We start from the raw sequence: 17,508 nt of genomic DNA on the forward strand, positions 1-17,508 counted from the left end.
AAAATTGAATTCAGAAGAACAGAAAGGATTAGATATGTGCTTTACATTAAAAGAGGTTGAAGAAGCTCTAGGATCACTCCAGAGTAATAAATCTCCAGGAGAAGACAGTTCTCCGCCTGAATTTTTTAAAAAATTTAAAGATTTATTAATCCCTCCCTTTATGGAGTTAATATATCAAGCAGAAAGAACACATAAACTTCCACAATCTTTTTCGACAGCGATCTTAATAGTATTGCCAAAAAAAGATAGAGATCCTTTAAAACCAACATCATATAGGCCTATCTCTTTGTTGAATACGGATTATAAAATAATAGCAAAAATTTTATCTAATAGATTATCTAAATATTTACCAAAATTAATACATATGGATCAAACAGGCTTTATTAAAAATAGACAATCGGCGGATAATGTAACTCGGTTACTTAGCATAATTCATTTGGTACAAAAGAAGGAGGAAACGAGTGTGGCAGTTGCTTTGGATGCAGAAAAAGCATTTGATAGATTGGAATGGGATTTTTTATTTAAGGTATTGGAAAAATATGGGTTAGGAAGTTCTTTTATAAACTGGATTAAAACCTTAAATACTAGTCCCAAAGCTAAAGTAGTGACAAATGGTCAAATTTCAACATCATTCCAGTTAACAAGGTCAGCTAGACAAGGCAGTCCATTATCACCTGCCCTATTTGTATTGGCGATAGAACCATTAGCTGAATAAATTAGAACCGATTAAGATATGGGCTTCAGAGTTAACCAGGAGGAATATAAGATTAATTTATTTGCTGATAATGTTATGATTTATCTAACAAACCCATTGCATTCGATGCATAAACTATCTTTTAGATTGGAAGAATATGGGAAAATATCAGGGTATAAAGTAAACTGGGATAAAAGTGAAATTTTACCCCTTACTAAAGGAGATTATAGTCAATGTCGATTAGTAACTCACTTTAGGTGGCCGACAAATGGTATAAAATATTTAGGTATAAGAATCGATAACGATGCGAAGAATTTATATAAATTAAATTATTTGCCATTATTGAAAAAAATACAAGAAGATCTTGATATATGGATGATGTTACCAATAGCATTAGTAGGTAGAGTTAAATGAATATATTTCCTAGATTACAATATTTATTCCAAACATTACCAATACAACTGCCCCAGAAGTTTTTTCAAGAGTTGAATAAATGTGTGAGGAAGTTTCTTTGGAAAGGTAAGATGTCAAGAATATCATTGGAAAAATTGACATGTAAATTTGACCTAGGAGGGTTACAACTCTCAAATTTTAAGAATTATTATAAAGCAGATCAACTTAGATTGATAGCATCTTTTTTTGATGAAGATAAACCAGCATGAATTAGAATAGAGTTAGATAAGATAGGAGAAAATATGCCAGAAGATTTTATATATAAATGGGAATCCAAATGGATATGGGAAAAGAAAGGATCTCTTATATTAAAACATTTTATTGATTTATGGAATAAGATAAATGTTGATGATGAGATAAAGAAATCTTTATTAGCAAAGAGAACTCTAATTCAAAATAGACTCATTCCTTTTACAATGGATAGCCAACTTTTATATAACTGGATTCAAAAAGGGTTTAGATATATAGGTGACTGTTTTGAAGGAGATATATTGATGTCGTTTGATCAACTAAAGAATAAATATAAAATATCAAACAAGACTCTTTTCTGTTACTTGCAATTAAGGGCTTATTTAAGAGATAAACTGGGTCAAACAATGTTAATGCCGAAGCCTAATGAAATAGAAATTTTAATTCAAAAAGGAAAAATTAGAAAATTTACTTCTTGTATGTATAATTTGATTCAAAAACAGACAATTAAACAAGGAATTAATAAGTCAAGACAAGAATGGGAAACTGATTTGAATATTAAAATTGATGAAACAAGTTGGTCAAGACTATGCCTTGACAGTACGACAAATACAATAAATGTCCGACTTAGATTAGTACAATACAATTTTTTACATCAATTATATATTACACCACAAAAAATAAATAGATTAAACCCAAATTTATCTGACCAATGTTTTCGATGTAATCAAGAAATTGGTACTTTTTTACACTTTACTTGGTCTTGTTTTAAAATTCAACCTTTTTGGATAAATTTAAGACTTTTACTGGAACAAATTATTGGAATACAACTTCCACATAACCCAATATTATTTTTATTAGGTGATATTGAAGGGATAATACAGAAACCTAAATTGAATAAATATCAGAAAAATTTATAAAAATTGCATTGGCAGTAGCAAAAAAAGCTATTGCAGTTACTTGGAAATCAGATTCATACTTGACTATGGACCGTTGGAATAATGAAATATTTAGCTGCATTCCACTTGAAAAAATTACCTATAATTTAAGAAATGAATATGATATATTTTTGAAAATTTGGCACCCTTATTTACAAAAGATAGGATTAAATATATAGGTCCTTTGAAGGTAAAATTATTAGCTATTTGGGGAAAAAAAGTAAATAAAGATATATACTAAAGCTATTTTGAACTCCATGGAGCATGTGGGAATCTTCCGATATCCAGGCAATCTTTCTTTCTTTCTCTTTTTTTTTCTTTTTTCTTTCTTTTTTTTTAGATAGGGATGTTAAGGGGGGAAGGGTTAAGGGGAGGGGGGAGGGCTGATATTAATTTTCATTATTATTCTATTCATTTTATGTAATTCTCTTAAAAATTTAATAAAAATATATTTAAAAAAAAAGGATTGGTGTGGGAGAAGCGGGTTTGAATTCATGGGAAACTGGTACCAGTATTGGGAAAGGAGGGAGCTGTGCCAATGGGACGAAGTCCTCCTGAACCATGATGAGACCTGGATCCTAGCGAATTGCATAACTCGGGTTGTGGATAAGGCTTTAAATGAAATAGTAGGGTGGTGAGCTCAACAGATTGGAGGATTATGGATAAAGTAAAAGAGAAAAGTGTGGATAAAGGTAAAGTAAAAACAAAAGTTAAAAAAGAGAAAAATAAGGGTGGAGTACTGAAAAGTCAAGTGCAGAAGAGACAAAGATCACTAGATTTTAATGGCACAGTGAGTATAAGGGCACTTTATCTGAATGCCCCTAGTATTTGTAACAAGGTCAGTGAAGTTGTGGCTCGAATCAGTACAAAGGGGTATGATTTAGTGGCCACTACAGAAACATGGTTGGAGGGTGGAGAGGATTGGGAATTAAATATCCAAGGATATCAGGTAATAAGGAAGGATAGGCAGGAAAGTAAGGGAGGTGGGACAGTGCTCTTAATTAAGGGTGAGCTCAGGGTAACAGCGAGAAATGATATAAAATCTAAGGAGCAGAATGTTGAATCCATCTGGGTAGTGATTAGGAATAGTAAGGGAAAAAAATCACTGGTGTGAGTTGTCTATTGGTCACCAAATAATAACATGACAGTGGCACAGGCAATAAACAGAGAAATATCTGAGACCTGTAAGAATGGAACAGCAGTTATCATCGGGGACTTTAATTTGCACATAGATTGGATGAATCAAGTTGGTCAAGGCAGTCTTGAGAGGACTTCATAGAATGCATATGTGATAGCTTTCTTGAAGAGCATGTTACTGAACTTACAAGAGAATGTGCTATCTTAGATCTGGTCCAGTACAATGAGACAGGTAAAGTTAATGATCTTGTAGTTGGGGATCTTTCCTCTTGGAAAGAGTGATTACAGTATGATTGAATTTCTCATACAATTGGAGGGTGCAATAGTTCAATCTGAAACCAGAGTATTATGCCTAAAAGAGGGAGACTACAATGGGATGAGGGAGGAGTTGGATAGGGTAGACTGGGAACAAAAGCTATATGGTGGGATGGTTAAGGAACAGTGGAAGACTTTCAAAGAGACTTTGCACGGTGCTCAACAAAATTATATTCCAGTTAAAAGCAAGGACAGTAAGGGTGGAGAGAGCCAGCCTTGGATAATTAAAGAAATGAAGGAAAGCATCAAACTAAAAGTTTGTGCATACAAAATTGCCAAGGGTAGTGGGAAACTGGAAAATTGGGAAAACTTTAAAAAGCAACATTGGATCAGCCCATGATTAAATGGTGGAGCAGACTCGATGGGCCAAATGGCCTACCTGCTCCTATATCATATGGTCTTATGGAGTTCTTTGAGGATATAACAAGCACGTTGGGTAGAGGGGAACAGATGGATGTTAATTACTTGGGTTTCCAGAAAGCTTTTGATAAGGTACCGCATAAAAGACTTATCCATAAGATATGGATACATAGAGTTGAGAGTGGGATGTATTAGCATGGATAGAGGATTGGTTAACTAATAGAAAGCAGTGAGTTGGGGTACATGGGTGTTTCTCTGGTTTGCAATCAGTGGCGAGTGGTGTGCCGCAAGGGCTGGTACTGGGCCCACAAATGTTCACGATATACAAGGACCGAGTGTAGTGTATGGAAGTTTGCTGATGACATAAATTGAATGGGAAAGCAAATTGTGCAGAGGATACGGAGAGACTGCAAAGAGGTATGGATAGGTTAAGTGAGTGAGCAGGGGGCTGGCAGATGGAGTACAATGTTGGTAAATGTGAGGTCATCTACTTTGGAGTAAAAAATGGAAGATCAGATTATAATTTAAATGATAAAAAACTTCAGCATTCTGCTGTACAGAAGGACTAAGAAGTGCTTGTGCGTGAATCGCAAAAGTTTGGTTTGCAGGTGCAGCAGGCTATCAAGAAGGCAAATGGAATGTTGTCCTTCATTGCTAGAGGGATTGAATTTAAGAGCAGTGAGGTTATGCTGCAACCATACAGGGTACTGCTGAGGTTGCTTCAGGAGTACTGCATGCAGTTCTGGTCTTCATACTTGACGAAGGATTTGGAGGCATTGGAGAGGAGATTCACCAGGTTGATTCCAGAGATGAAGGGGTTAGGCTATGAGGAGAGATTGAGTCACCTGGGACTGTACTTGCTGGAATTCAAAAGGATGAGAAAAGATCTTATAGAAACATATAGAATTATGAAAGGGATAGATAAGATAGAGTCAGGAAAGTTCCTTCAACTGGTAGGTGGGACTAGAACAAAGGGACATAGCCTCACAATTTGTGGGAGTAAATTTAGGATGGATGAGGAGGAACTGCTTTTCCCAGAGAGTGGTGAATCTGTGGAATTCTCTGCCCAATGAAGCAGTGGAGGCTACCTCGGTAAATATATTTAAAGCAAGGTTGGATAGATTTTTGCACAGTAGGGGAGTTAAGGGTTATGAGGAAAAGGCAGGTAGATGGAGATGAGTCCATGGTCAGATCAGGTATGTGCTTATTGAATGGCCAAGCAGGTTGATGGGCCAGATGGCCTTCCCCTACTCTTATTTCTTATGTTCTTATCATACACAAAAAGGAAGTTGTCCACCTTGTGCTGTAAAGGAATGTCCTCCTTTAATTCACTTTAATTGACTTCTTGAAGGTTTGGATAAATCTTTCAGTTGATACAATCATTGCTGGGTAGTGGGAAGCTGACTTGAAATGTCTGATGCCATTTTTCTTCATGAACAGTTGGAATTCTTCTGATATGTATTGTACTCCATTGCCACTCCCAATTTGTTCTGGTAGACATTTCTGGTGAAGATAGTCCTTCGAGTGGAGACAGTCTTTCTGAGGTGGTTGACTTCATTGGTATAGCCTCTGGCCACTTCGAATGAACATCCACAGCAATCAGGAACATGGAGTCCATGAATAGCCCAGCAATGTCAATATGTACTCTTTGCCATGGTGACGACAACCACTCCCATGGGTGTAATGGTGCCTATGGAGGTGCATTTTGATCTTTTTAGCATCCTAGATAGCTTTTGGCCAAGTCTTCAACCTGCTTATCTATTCCTGGCTACCACACATAGCTCCAGGTGAGACTCTTCATCTTGACTGTACTCAAGTGTCCTTCATGCAGAGTTTCTAACATTCTGGTGCGCAGGTTAGAGGGAACCACAGCATGAGAGCCACACATCAGCGTTCTTTGACATACTGACAGTTGGTCTCAATTTGCTGAGAACTCTGGAAACGTAGTGTTACCATGATCTGGCATCCTGGCATTCTTGCATGCTGATTTCAAAGACTTTCGACAATGTCGGGTCATTCCTTGTTTCCCTTTGTTTTTCGGAATTTGTTACTGGTAATTGATCCACCAATGCGGTGTGGAACACTTCTGCTGGGTCACAGAATGAAGACTTTTCTTCTTCACTTTCCAATATTAGCAGATTTGATAAGCCATCAGCATTGCTGTGTTGTTTGGTGACTTTGAACTCCACATAGTAAGCATGGGCTCCTAGAAATAGTGCCCAACATTGTAACTGGGTAGCAGTCATCACTGGAATTCCCTTCCTGTTATTGAAAATGGACACAAGGGGCTGGTGATCTGTCACTAGTGTAAACTTCTGTCCATAGAGGTAGTGGTGGAACTTCTTTATTCTCCATACTAGGCTAAGGGTCTCTCAGTTGATTTGTGTGTAGTTGTCTTCTGCGTTCGTCAATGATCTTGAAGCAAAGGCAAACGGGTATTCAGATCCATCTTTTATAATGTGTGACAAAGCGGCTCCAATGCCATAAGAGGATGCATCACACGCCAGTCTGTGGGCAGGGATGGTCATAATGGGTGAGCAGTTTATCAAATGTTATTAGCCTCTTTGTTTCCTTGAATGCTTTTTCACATCTTTCTGACCATTCCCACTTTTCTCCTGTCTGTATCAGTGCGTTCAACGGATGTTTGGGAGAAACCGGTGGTAGTAGTTTACAAGGCTCAAGTATGACCTGAGTTGTGACACATTTTCTGATTGGGTGCCTGTAGCACTGCTTCAATCTTCTCTTGTGACTTATGTAATCCATGCTTGTCAATGACATGTCCGTAATATAAGATTTCATTCTTGAAAAACTCACTTCCCTCGCTCTTGTGTGCAGACCATACTCACTCAGCCTGGTAAGCACTTTTCCAAGGATCTGGAGGTGCTCTTCATCATTTTTGCCAGTCATGATGATGTCATCAAGGTAACATTGTGTTCCTGGGATATATTGGAGCACTTGGTCCCTTGCTATTTGCCACATTGCTGGAGTTGGTGTGACACCAAAGGCGAGACAATTATAGTGGAACAGTCCCTTGTGAGTGTTGATTGTGAGGAACTTCCTGCTTGGCTCCTCAATGTCCATTTTCAGATAAGCTTGTGAGAAGTCAACCTTTGAAAACCTTTCCCTGCCTACCAAAGATGCAAAAATGTATTCTAACAAGAGAAAATCTGCAGGTGCTGGAAATCTGAGCATCACACAAAAAGTGCTGGAGGAACTCAGCAGGCCAGGCAGCATTTATGGAAACAAGTACAGTCAACATTTCAGGCCAAATCCCTTCGGCAGGACTGGAGAAAAAAAACTGAGGAATAGATTTGAAAGGTGGGGGGAGGGGAGGGAGAGATACCAGGCAATAGGTGAAATGCAGGGAGAGGAATGAAGCAAAGAACTAGGAAGTTGATTGGTGAAAGAGACAGAAGGCCATGGAAGAAAGAAGAAAGGGGAGGGGGAGGAGCACCAGAGGGAGGCAGTGGGCGGGAAAAGAGATAAGGTGACAGGGAAAAAGGGATAAGAAATGGTGGTGGGGGGGGGGGGGGGTTGTGGGTTGCAGGTCATTACCAGAAGTTGAGAAATCTATGTTCATGCCATTAGGGTGAAGGCTACCCATGCAAAATATAAGGTGTTGTTCCTCCAACCTAAGTGTGGCCTCATCACGACAGTGGAGGAGGGCATGGATGGACATATCGGAATGGGAATGGAAAGTGGAATTAAAATGGGTGGCCACTTGGAGATCCCGCTTGTTCTGGCAGATGGAGAGTAGATGCTTGGCGAAGCTGTCTTCCAATCTACACCAAGCCTCACCAATATACAGGAGGCCAGACTGGGAGCACCGAACACAGTAAATGACCCCAACAGACTCACAGGTGAGGAGTTGTCTCACCTGAAAGGACAATTTGGGGCCCTGAATGGTAGTGAGGAAGGAGGTGTAGGGGCAGGTGTAGCATTTGTTCAGCTTGCAAGGGTAAGTGCCAGGAGGGACATCAGTGGGGAAGGACGAATGTACAAAGGAGTTGTGTAGGGAATGATCCCTGCAGAAAGCAGAAATTGGGGCGGGAGGGAAAGATGTGTTGGTAGTGGAATCCAGCTGGAGGTGGCAGAAGGTTCGGAGAATTATGTGCTGAATGCAGAGGCTGGTGGGGTGATAGGTGATGACAAGAGGAACCCTATCCCTGGTAGGGTGGCGGGATGATGGGATAAGGCAGGCATGCGTGAAATGGAAGAGATGCGGTTGAGGGCAGCAATGATGGTGGAGGAAGGAAAGCCCCTTTCTTTGAAAAAGGAAGACATCCCCTTCGTTCTTGAATGACAAGCCTCATCCTGAGAGCAGATGTGGCTGAGATGGAGGAATTGAGAGAAGGGGATTATGTTTTTTACATGTAGCCGGAGTGGGATGAGGTGTAGTCCAGGTAGCTGTGAGAGTCCTTTGGTTTATAATAGACATTCTACTACTCTTCTATTCCTGGCAGGGGATACTGCAGAGTATGCAGTACCGGGTTGATGCTCACCTTGAAATCCCCACGTAGGCGAACGGCTCCAGCCTTCACTTTCTTGATTACTGGGACAATGGACTTGGCCCAATCACTCCACTCAGCCTTGGGCAGAATTCCAGATGACTCCAAGCTCTGCAGTTCAGCATCCACTTTAGGATAGAGTGCATAAGGCAACAGACATGCTTTATGGAATCTTGGTGTACATGTTTCATCCAGTTCAATTCTGGCCTTCATGACTTTGTGTTTACCAATCCCCTTCTCATCAGCATTAAGAAGCTGTGCCAGTCTCTGGTCAGTGCTGCCATTTGGGCTGCCATTTCCTGTTGATGTCACACTGGATTGAGTTTTGATTGAGTGCCAGTCTCGTTGGAATTTTCTCAACCATTCACGTCCGAAAAGTGCTGGCCCTCCAGTTTTCAATATATAAAGGTCTAACTGTTGTGTCAGGCCTCATTTTATTTTTGTTTTGCCTTTGGAAAACACTTTTTCACCTGTGTAAATCTTTAGCATCACTGAGGTCTTCTCTAATGGTATCTTGGAAAACAGTTTGTTGTAGTCAGCCTCTGGAATTATGGACAAAGCTGACCCTGTATCCAGCTCCGTTTTCAGTTTTACACCAGACACATCTATTGTGATCCAGATGATTCTGTGATCTGCTTCAGTTATACTATGCAGTTCTAGGCATGGCAGTTCACCTTTGTCAGACTTTATGTTGTCTGTTTCTGTTTCACATTCAGTATCTTTAAGCATTTGCTTAGTTTTGCTTTTGAGACTTCTCACTCGGTTGTGCTTTTTTGTCTGCCTTGCACACTCTCTCTATGTGACCTTGTCTGTGACACTTTCTGCAGATGTTTTCTTTGAACGGTTAGTCATTTGCATCATGAGAGGATTTGCCACATCAGTAACATATTTGGCTTTTTGCACCATTCAGAGACATTTTATGCATTTCACATTCTCACCTCCTTTTCTGTAGTTCTGCCACATCCTTTGCTGCAGTCTCCAATGATATTGCAATGGTCCAAGCCCGTTCTGTTAGGTCTCTTTCGAATAGCAGCCTCTTTTGAGTGCTTTGACTGTGCATGCCACATACAAGCCTGTCCTTTAATGCATCAGTAAGTCTATTTCTAAAGTCACAGTACTGGAAATGTTTGTGCAGTTCTGCAGGGTATTCAGAAGGGCTTTCAACTTTTGCCTGGTTCCTTTTGCAAAATCTAAACTGCTCAGCTATTACCAATGGTTTAGAATTCAAGTGCATTTGTAAAATTGTAACAGTTCCATTGAACGACTTGCTTGCTGGCTTTGCAGGGGTTACTAATTTGCATAAGAGACTGTACTTTCTTGGGCCCTTTAAACTAAGAAGCGTAGGGGTTTCCTTTTGCTCTCCACATTGTGTTACAATATGTTGGGTGTATTGAAGGAACAGATTGATAGGCTCTTGATTGGACATGGCATCAAAGGTTATGGGGAGAAGGCTGGAGAGTGGGGTTGAGGAGGAGAAAAAAGAAGGATCAGCCATGATGGAATGGCCGAGCAGACTGTATGGGCCAGATGGCCTAATTCTGCTCCTATGTCTTATGATCAATGGTCTAATACAGTTCAACCCTCTCGATGTACGACTCCCAGCCTTCATTAGCATAATCAAATTCATCAGCTTTCCCGACTGAAGCAATTGCCATGTTATTTTCACTTAAAACTCAGTGCTTCTTTCACTGTTACTCACACGTCCTTCAGCTTTCTTGTGCTGTTTAACTCGCGCTGTTTCATTCCGTAACTGTCGGTGCAGTTGGTGATCTTCTCTGACATTCAGGTTCAATACTCATTGCCAATTTGTTGTGTTTGTGCACAACTATATATGAATTAAATAAAAGCACACACACAGGAGATGTCTTTTACTGGTGTATTCACATTGCTAAGGGGGCGGGGAGGTCATTGCTCTAAAAGAAGTAGATCCATACATTACACTCCCTTCCACCTTTTCAAACCATTTAGAGTTCTCAGTGAAGGTGCCTTTCTTTGGCTAATCTTTGTATTGCCCAAATGTTAACTTTTCCTGCTGGAAGGAAATAAATGAAAACAGGGAAAGAATTGCAATTGGAAATGCACTGATGACTTGCTCACTCATATTTTTCATGCTCCATGTCACCCTGCCAAGGCTTATGTTCTTCTGAGTTGGTGGCAGAGATGCACGCTCAGAATATGCGCACAGTGGGGTCTGCTGGCATCTGTGTAGCTGATGAGGCTTCTGAGGGGAATTCGCATTGGATTGGAAACTATTTCTTGTAGGTAATAGGACCATATCATTGCAAACTTGCAAGGGAAGAGTAGCAATACACACAAAATGCCGGAGGAACTCAGCAGGTCAGGCAGCATCTATGGAAATGAATAAACAGTCAACGTTTTGGGCCGAGATCCTTCTTCAGTTGATATTTCATGGCCTGAAATGTGGACTGTTGATTAATTTCCATAGATGCAGCCTGACCTGCTGAGTCCCTCCAGCATTTTTTGTGTGTTATTCTGGATTTCCAGCATCTGCAGAATTTCTTATGTTTACTTTATAAGTGGAAAAATCATTGAAGCTTCATCTATCTACAATGATAGACAACTCAATAATAATTTGTACTGTTGCAATAGATTTAAGGGAAAATTGATCAATTTTCATGTTACAAATTAGTTTAGAAAGTGTTTGCTCCATTAAGATGTATAACAGAATTCTACTGTACAGTTGCAGAATGTACAAAAAGTAGCTGTCAATGCATATGTCACGCAATTTAATTACAAGCCTTTTATCTGCTCACACAGCAGTTCATTGTACTGACATATTGTACTTGGAGCTATGTGTGGGAGTAACTGATCAAATAGTGCTGAATGCTTGGCCTAGAATCAGCAGAGAATAGTGACTGTCTTCCCAAGGATGCTTCATTAATATAATTTGTAGAGTGATGTGAGTTATTATTTTCTTGGCCTTGAACAGGTTGGAATTGAAACTCTCTTTATGAGACCCAGTGGCACTCACATCTACATGATGAAGTGCTTTGAGAGCTTGGTTACGTCCAAAATTAACTCCTGCCTGAGCAAGGACCTGGACCCACTGCAATTTACTGACAGCTACAACGGGTCCACAGTGGGTGCAAACTGACTGACCCTCCACTCAACCTAGGACCAGCTGAACAACAGCAAAGACAGACAGACAGACATACTTTATTGATCCCGAGGGAAATTGGGTTTCGTTACAGCCGCACCAACCAAGAATAGTGTAGAAATATAGCAATACAAAACTATAAATAATTAAATAATAATAAGTTAATCGTGCCAAGTGGAAATAAGTCCAGGACCAGCCTATTGGCTCAGGGTGTCTGACACTCTGAGGGAGGAGTTGTAAAGTTTGATGGCCACAGGCAGGAATGACTTCCTATGACGCTCAGTGTTACATCTCGGTGGAATGAGTCTCTGGCTGAATGTACTCCTGTGCCTAACCAGTACATTATGCAGTGGAGGGGAGTCATTGTCCAAGACGGCATGCAACTTGGACAGCATCCTCTTTTCAGACACCACCGTCAGAGAGTCCAGTTCCACGCCCACAACATCACTGGCCTTACGAATGAGTTTGTTGATTCTGTTGGTGTCCGCTACCCTCAGCCTGCTGCAAGCTGCTGCTCATTGGTTATAGATTAATATTAAGTACTGTCATCACTTCAGTATTAATGAACAAGCTTCAAAACCTGGGCCTCTGCAACTGGATCTCTGACTTCCTCGTTGGGAGATCACGGTCTGTGCAAATCAGTCATAACATCTCCTCACTGGTCATCCACACAGGTGAAGCTGAAGACGCGTGCTTCGCTCATTGCTCTTCCCTCTTTCTCCGCTCATGACTCTGTAGCTGGGCATAACTCAAACGCCATCTAGAGATTCTCTGGGCCCACCTCCTATCGGCAGAATCTCAGATGGTTTCAAGGAAGTGTACAGGAGTGTGATAGATCAGCTAGTTGAGTGGTCTTGCAACAACAACCTTCCTGCACACAACGTCAGAAAAAATAAGGAAATGATTGTGGGATTCTGAAAGAGGAAGTCATGAGCCCTCATCAAGTGGACAGCTGTAGAAAGGGCGTGTTTCATGTTGCTTCATGTCAACATCTCAGAGGATCTGATCTGTGCCCAACTATTAATGCGGATATGAAGAAGGCACTGCATTGGCTATATTTCATTAGAAGCGTTAGGAGATTTAATGTTTCAGCAAGGACTCTAACAAATTTCTTCGTCTGTATTGTAGAGAACGTTCTGTCTAGTTGCATCAGCACCTGGTATAGAGATGCCAATGCATAGGATCATAGAAAGCTGCAGGCAGATGTAGACTCAGATAGCTTCATCATGGGCACAACCCTCCCAGCCACCAAAGACATCTTCATGGTGGAGCCTCAAGAAAGTGGCATCCATCACTGAGCACCCTCATCATCCTGGACATGCCCTCTTCTCATTACTATCAAGGCAGGGGTACAGGAGCCTGAAAACGTACTCAACATTTCAGGAACAGCTTCTTCCTCTCCACCATCAGATTTCTGAGCAGTCCATAAATCTATGAATACCACCTTCCTTTTGCTCTCTTCTTGCAATATTGATCTATTTTTTTTACATATTTCATAATGTAACATGTAACATTTTTATGAAATACATTGTACTGCTCCCTTAGAGCAACAAACTTCATGACATATGTCAGTGATAATAATTCTGATTCTCATTCACAATCCTAAGTATATCCTTATAATAAAATTTTTGGTTCAGGTCGAGTGTCATAGTTTCCAAACAAGAGAAAATCTGCAGATGCTGGAAATCTGAGCAACACACACAAAGGTGCTGGAGGAACTCAGCAGGCCAGGCAGAATCAATAGTAAAAGTATAGTCGACATTTCAGGCCAAAACCCTTTGGCAGGAAACTTGCAGTTTCTATATTGTTGCTGCATTCTTTTTCCTTTCTGACAGGTTACATTTTCAAATCTCTGACATACACATAACATTATTGACAAAGTTGTAGCATTATTCAGATATATGATAATTTTCAAGTTTGGGTTTTGGACAATTTTGCTTGATTAATAACACAATTTCAGATGAGTTTGACCTTTTCTGCAGCTGCAGAACTATAATAATAATGTGAGTGTCAAGTGTTTGGCATTCAAAGTTAATGTGGGCATTTCAAGAATGAATTTTGTGAAAGTAGTCAGATATCAACACTATCAGGAAGTAATATGATGGGTGGAATGAGATAAAGTTCTTAAAATGTGACATGTTTCTAGAGGGCCCGCTGAAGACTAGATATGACCTGGTGACTAATTTCATACCACTGCCATGGTGGTTTGCATGGTGAAGATCTTGACAAATATCATTGAGTTTTATAGGGTTCTTCCACATGCATGGTTTTCTCTGGACCTTTTTCAATGCTGTAGCAGAAATTATGGCGAGATGTGCCTTGGAAAATTCAAGTCAAGTCACTTCTTAATGTCATTTCGACCATAACTGCTGGTACAGTATATAGTAAAAACGAGACAAGTTTTTTTAGGACCATGGTGCTAAGTGAAACAGTACAAAAACTACACTGAACTACGTGAAAACAACACAGAAAAAAAAACTACACTAGACTACAGACCTACCCAGGACTGCATAAAGTGCATAAAACAGTGCAGGCATTACAACAAATAATAAACAAGACAAAAGGCACAGTAGAGGGCAGTAAGTTGGTGTCAGTCCAGCCTCTGGGTATTGAGGAGTCTGATAGCTTGGGGGAAGAAACTATTACATAGTCTGGTCGTGAGAGCCCGAATGCTCCGGTACCTTTTCCCAGACGGCAGGAGGGAGAAGAGTTTGTATGAGGGGTGCGTGGGGTCCTTCAAAATGCTGTTTGCCTTGTGGATGCAGCGTGTAGTGTAAATGTCCGTAATGGTGGGAAGAGAGACCCTGACGATCTTCTCAGCTGACCTCACTATCCACTGTAGGGTCTTGTGATCCAAGATGGTGCAATTTCCAAACCAGGCAGTGATGCAGTTGCTCAGGATGCTCTCAATACAACCCCTGTAAAATTTGATGAGGATGGGTGGTGGGAGATGGACTTTCCTCAGCCTTCACAGAAAGTAGAGACGATGCTGGGCTTTCTTTGCTATGAAGCTGGTGTTGAGGGACCAGGTGAGATTCTCTGCCATGTAAACACCAAGAAATTCAGTGCTCTTAATGATCTCTACTGAGGAGCCATGGATGTTCTGCAGGGAGTGGTTGCTCCGTGCCCTCCTGAAGTCAACAACTATCTCTTTTATTTTGTTCACATTCAGAGACAGGTTGTTAGCTTTGCACCAGTCCGTTAGTTGCTGCACCTCCTTTCTGTATGCTGACTCATCGTTCTTGCTGATGAGACCCACCACAGTCGTGACATCGGCAAACGATGATGTGGTTCGAGCTGTGTGTTGCGGCACAGTCGTGGGTCAGCAGAGTGAACAGCAGTGGACTGAGCACACAGCCCTGGGGGGCCCCTGTGCTCAGTGTGATGGTGTTGGAGATGCTGCTCCCGATCCGGACTGACTGAGGTCTCCCAGTCAGGAAGTCTAGGATCCAGTTGCAGAGGGAGGTGTTCTGGTCCAGTGGGCTCAGCTTTCCAATCAGTTTCTGGGGGATGATTGTGTTGAATGCGGAACTGAAGTCTATGAACAGCATTTGAACGTATGTGTCTTTTTTGTCCAGGTGGGTTAGGGCCAGGTGGAGGGTGATGGCAATGGTGTTGTCTGTTGAGCGGTTGGGATGGTATGCAAACTGCAGGGGGTCCAGTGAGGGGGGCAGCAGGGTCTTGATGTGCCTCATGACGAGCCTCTCGAAACACTTCATGATGATGGATGTGAGTGCAACGGGACGGTAGTCATTGAGGCAGGACACTGAAGACTTCTTCGGCACGGGGACGATGGTGACGGTCTTGAAGCAATTAAACCTAGTCTCCCAAAATCATTCTCATCTGATTTATCTATTCCCAGCAATTATCATCTTTGACTATTGCAGTGATGGAATGTGCACACAGCATGTGAAGGATTAATGAGATGAAGATTGAGAATGTTTTTCTAACATTCTATGCCACAGATGTAATGAGCTAATTTACAGTACCCAACAAGCATAGGTTCACCCACTTCTCCTTTACTAGTAACTGCAGAAGAATGCCAGTTCCTCATACACTGAGACCAAAGTAATGCACCAGCCAGTGGCCTGTTTCTCCTAGAGACTAGGTGCCAGTTTATCCTGGGAGAAAATAACATAATTTGCTCTAGGACAATTTTTTTTTTTCTGGATGGCAGCAGAAAGTCAAAGAACACTTGAATATGAGAAATTGTAATTGATGTATGCAAGAGGTGATGAGAGAACTGTTCTGCAGGCTTCTGAATCAGTTGTGTATTTGGTGCACAACAAGGACTCTTGACGCATTTTATGTTCTATTTCATGGTCTGTATACTTCAAAAATACTTTTGTTGATCTTATAGTGAATAATAATAATGGCCCCCTACATCATATATATATTAAAAAAAAATGACTGCTGCTATATGTTTACGTCCTTCCCAGTGATTTTTTACATTTGTGAGATGCAGTAGAATTGCAAGGAGCTCTGATGCTGTTGAATCATAGCAATCCTTTCACAAATATGAAAGAACGAGACCTCAGAGGTTTTCTGATTCCAGGAGTTCCCTTGTGGCACTCTGAGTACACTTCTTCTCTACAGCATCACGATGGTAATTGTTTCTGCTTACAGAATTTTTGTGTAAAGTGACATATTAACTCAGAGGGGAATGGGCCTCAAGCCACAGTGTCATCTGTTCACAGCCCCCCAGGAGAGAGGTTTTGGAGTCAATGTGCTCCGTTGGAGTGCTGGGGGCTTTGTGGTTGGAGTTGGAGTTGGTGCTGCCCCAAGTGTTCGCTCAGCAGAACACAAGCCAATTATGTTCGACTGCTGACTGCTACAACATTCATACGGGGTCAGACTATGTATATATTTTTGTGTATTTTACTGATATTTTATATGTGCTATATGGCATTGTGCTGTGTATGGCTGTTGGTACTGCGTTTTGCACCTTTCCCCTGGAGTAATGCTATTTCATTTCACGGTATTCATATATAGTTGAATGATAATTAAACTTGAACATGAACAATAGTAAATAGTTGTGTATAAAACAAAAGTTTAAAAGTAAGGAGTGTGTAGCTGCATCCTTGTCTGTGGTTTTATGCCAAAAATGCAGTCTGGCTGAATAAGTAGCTATGTTTTAGGGTTAGCTCCTTTTCTTCTGTCTAGCTTAAGTGTTGGCTCTTATTTTCCTAGGACAAGCTGGTAATTTCTCATGGGATTGACAGCATTTCCCTTCCCTCCATGAATCTATTCAAGTGCCTCTTGAATGTTGCAATTTTATCCTCCTTGACCACTTTCTCTGGCACCTCATTGCAGGTACTCACTACCTTCTTAATAACAAAGTGCCTCTCAGGCCTCTTTAAATCTCTTCTCTCGTAACTCGTGTCTGTGCTCTCTGGTTAAGAATAAGAATGTTGCAAATTTACTATTGAATTCAATCATCCATTTCAAACTAATGGCTCAGAATTTCTTGGCACCAGCAAGGTTTGAGGACCCTTTACCCACAAACTTAGCATTTATATGGGGCTGGTTTTCCAGCAGCAACTTGCATCCATTTCAATGGACAGGGATCAATGCAACAGAGCAAGGTTAGTTTCAAATAATTTACTTTTTTAATAAATGGAGTTAAATGTTTTCAGTTGATAGAAGAATGTTGTAGAGTTTTAATGTGTTAATTTTAAAATAAAGTTAATTTTATTTGCTTTTGAATATTTGCGAATGTCTGCAAGATTCACAAACATCCATAGTTTCAACAGTGTGTTAAGCAGAGGGCATGATTTAAAATGCTATTAAAACCTC

At 40.7% G+C, this 17,508-nt stretch overlaps 1 protein-coding gene across 3 annotated transcripts in view; it reads left to right on the forward strand.

Moving 5' to 3' along the window:
- pde1a (phosphodiesterase 1A, calmodulin-dependent) overlaps positions 1-17,508 on the forward strand; it is a 648,403-nt gene that overhangs the window by 234,924 nt on the left and 395,971 nt on the right. The gene's annotated exons all lie outside the window — the stretch shown is intronic.

This window comes from Hemitrygon akajei, chromosome 5, assembly GCF_048418815.1.
Source record: "Hemitrygon akajei chromosome 5, sHemAka1.3, whole genome shotgun sequence".
NCBI lineage: Eukaryota > Metazoa > Chordata > Chondrichthyes > Myliobatiformes > Dasyatidae > Hemitrygon > Hemitrygon akajei.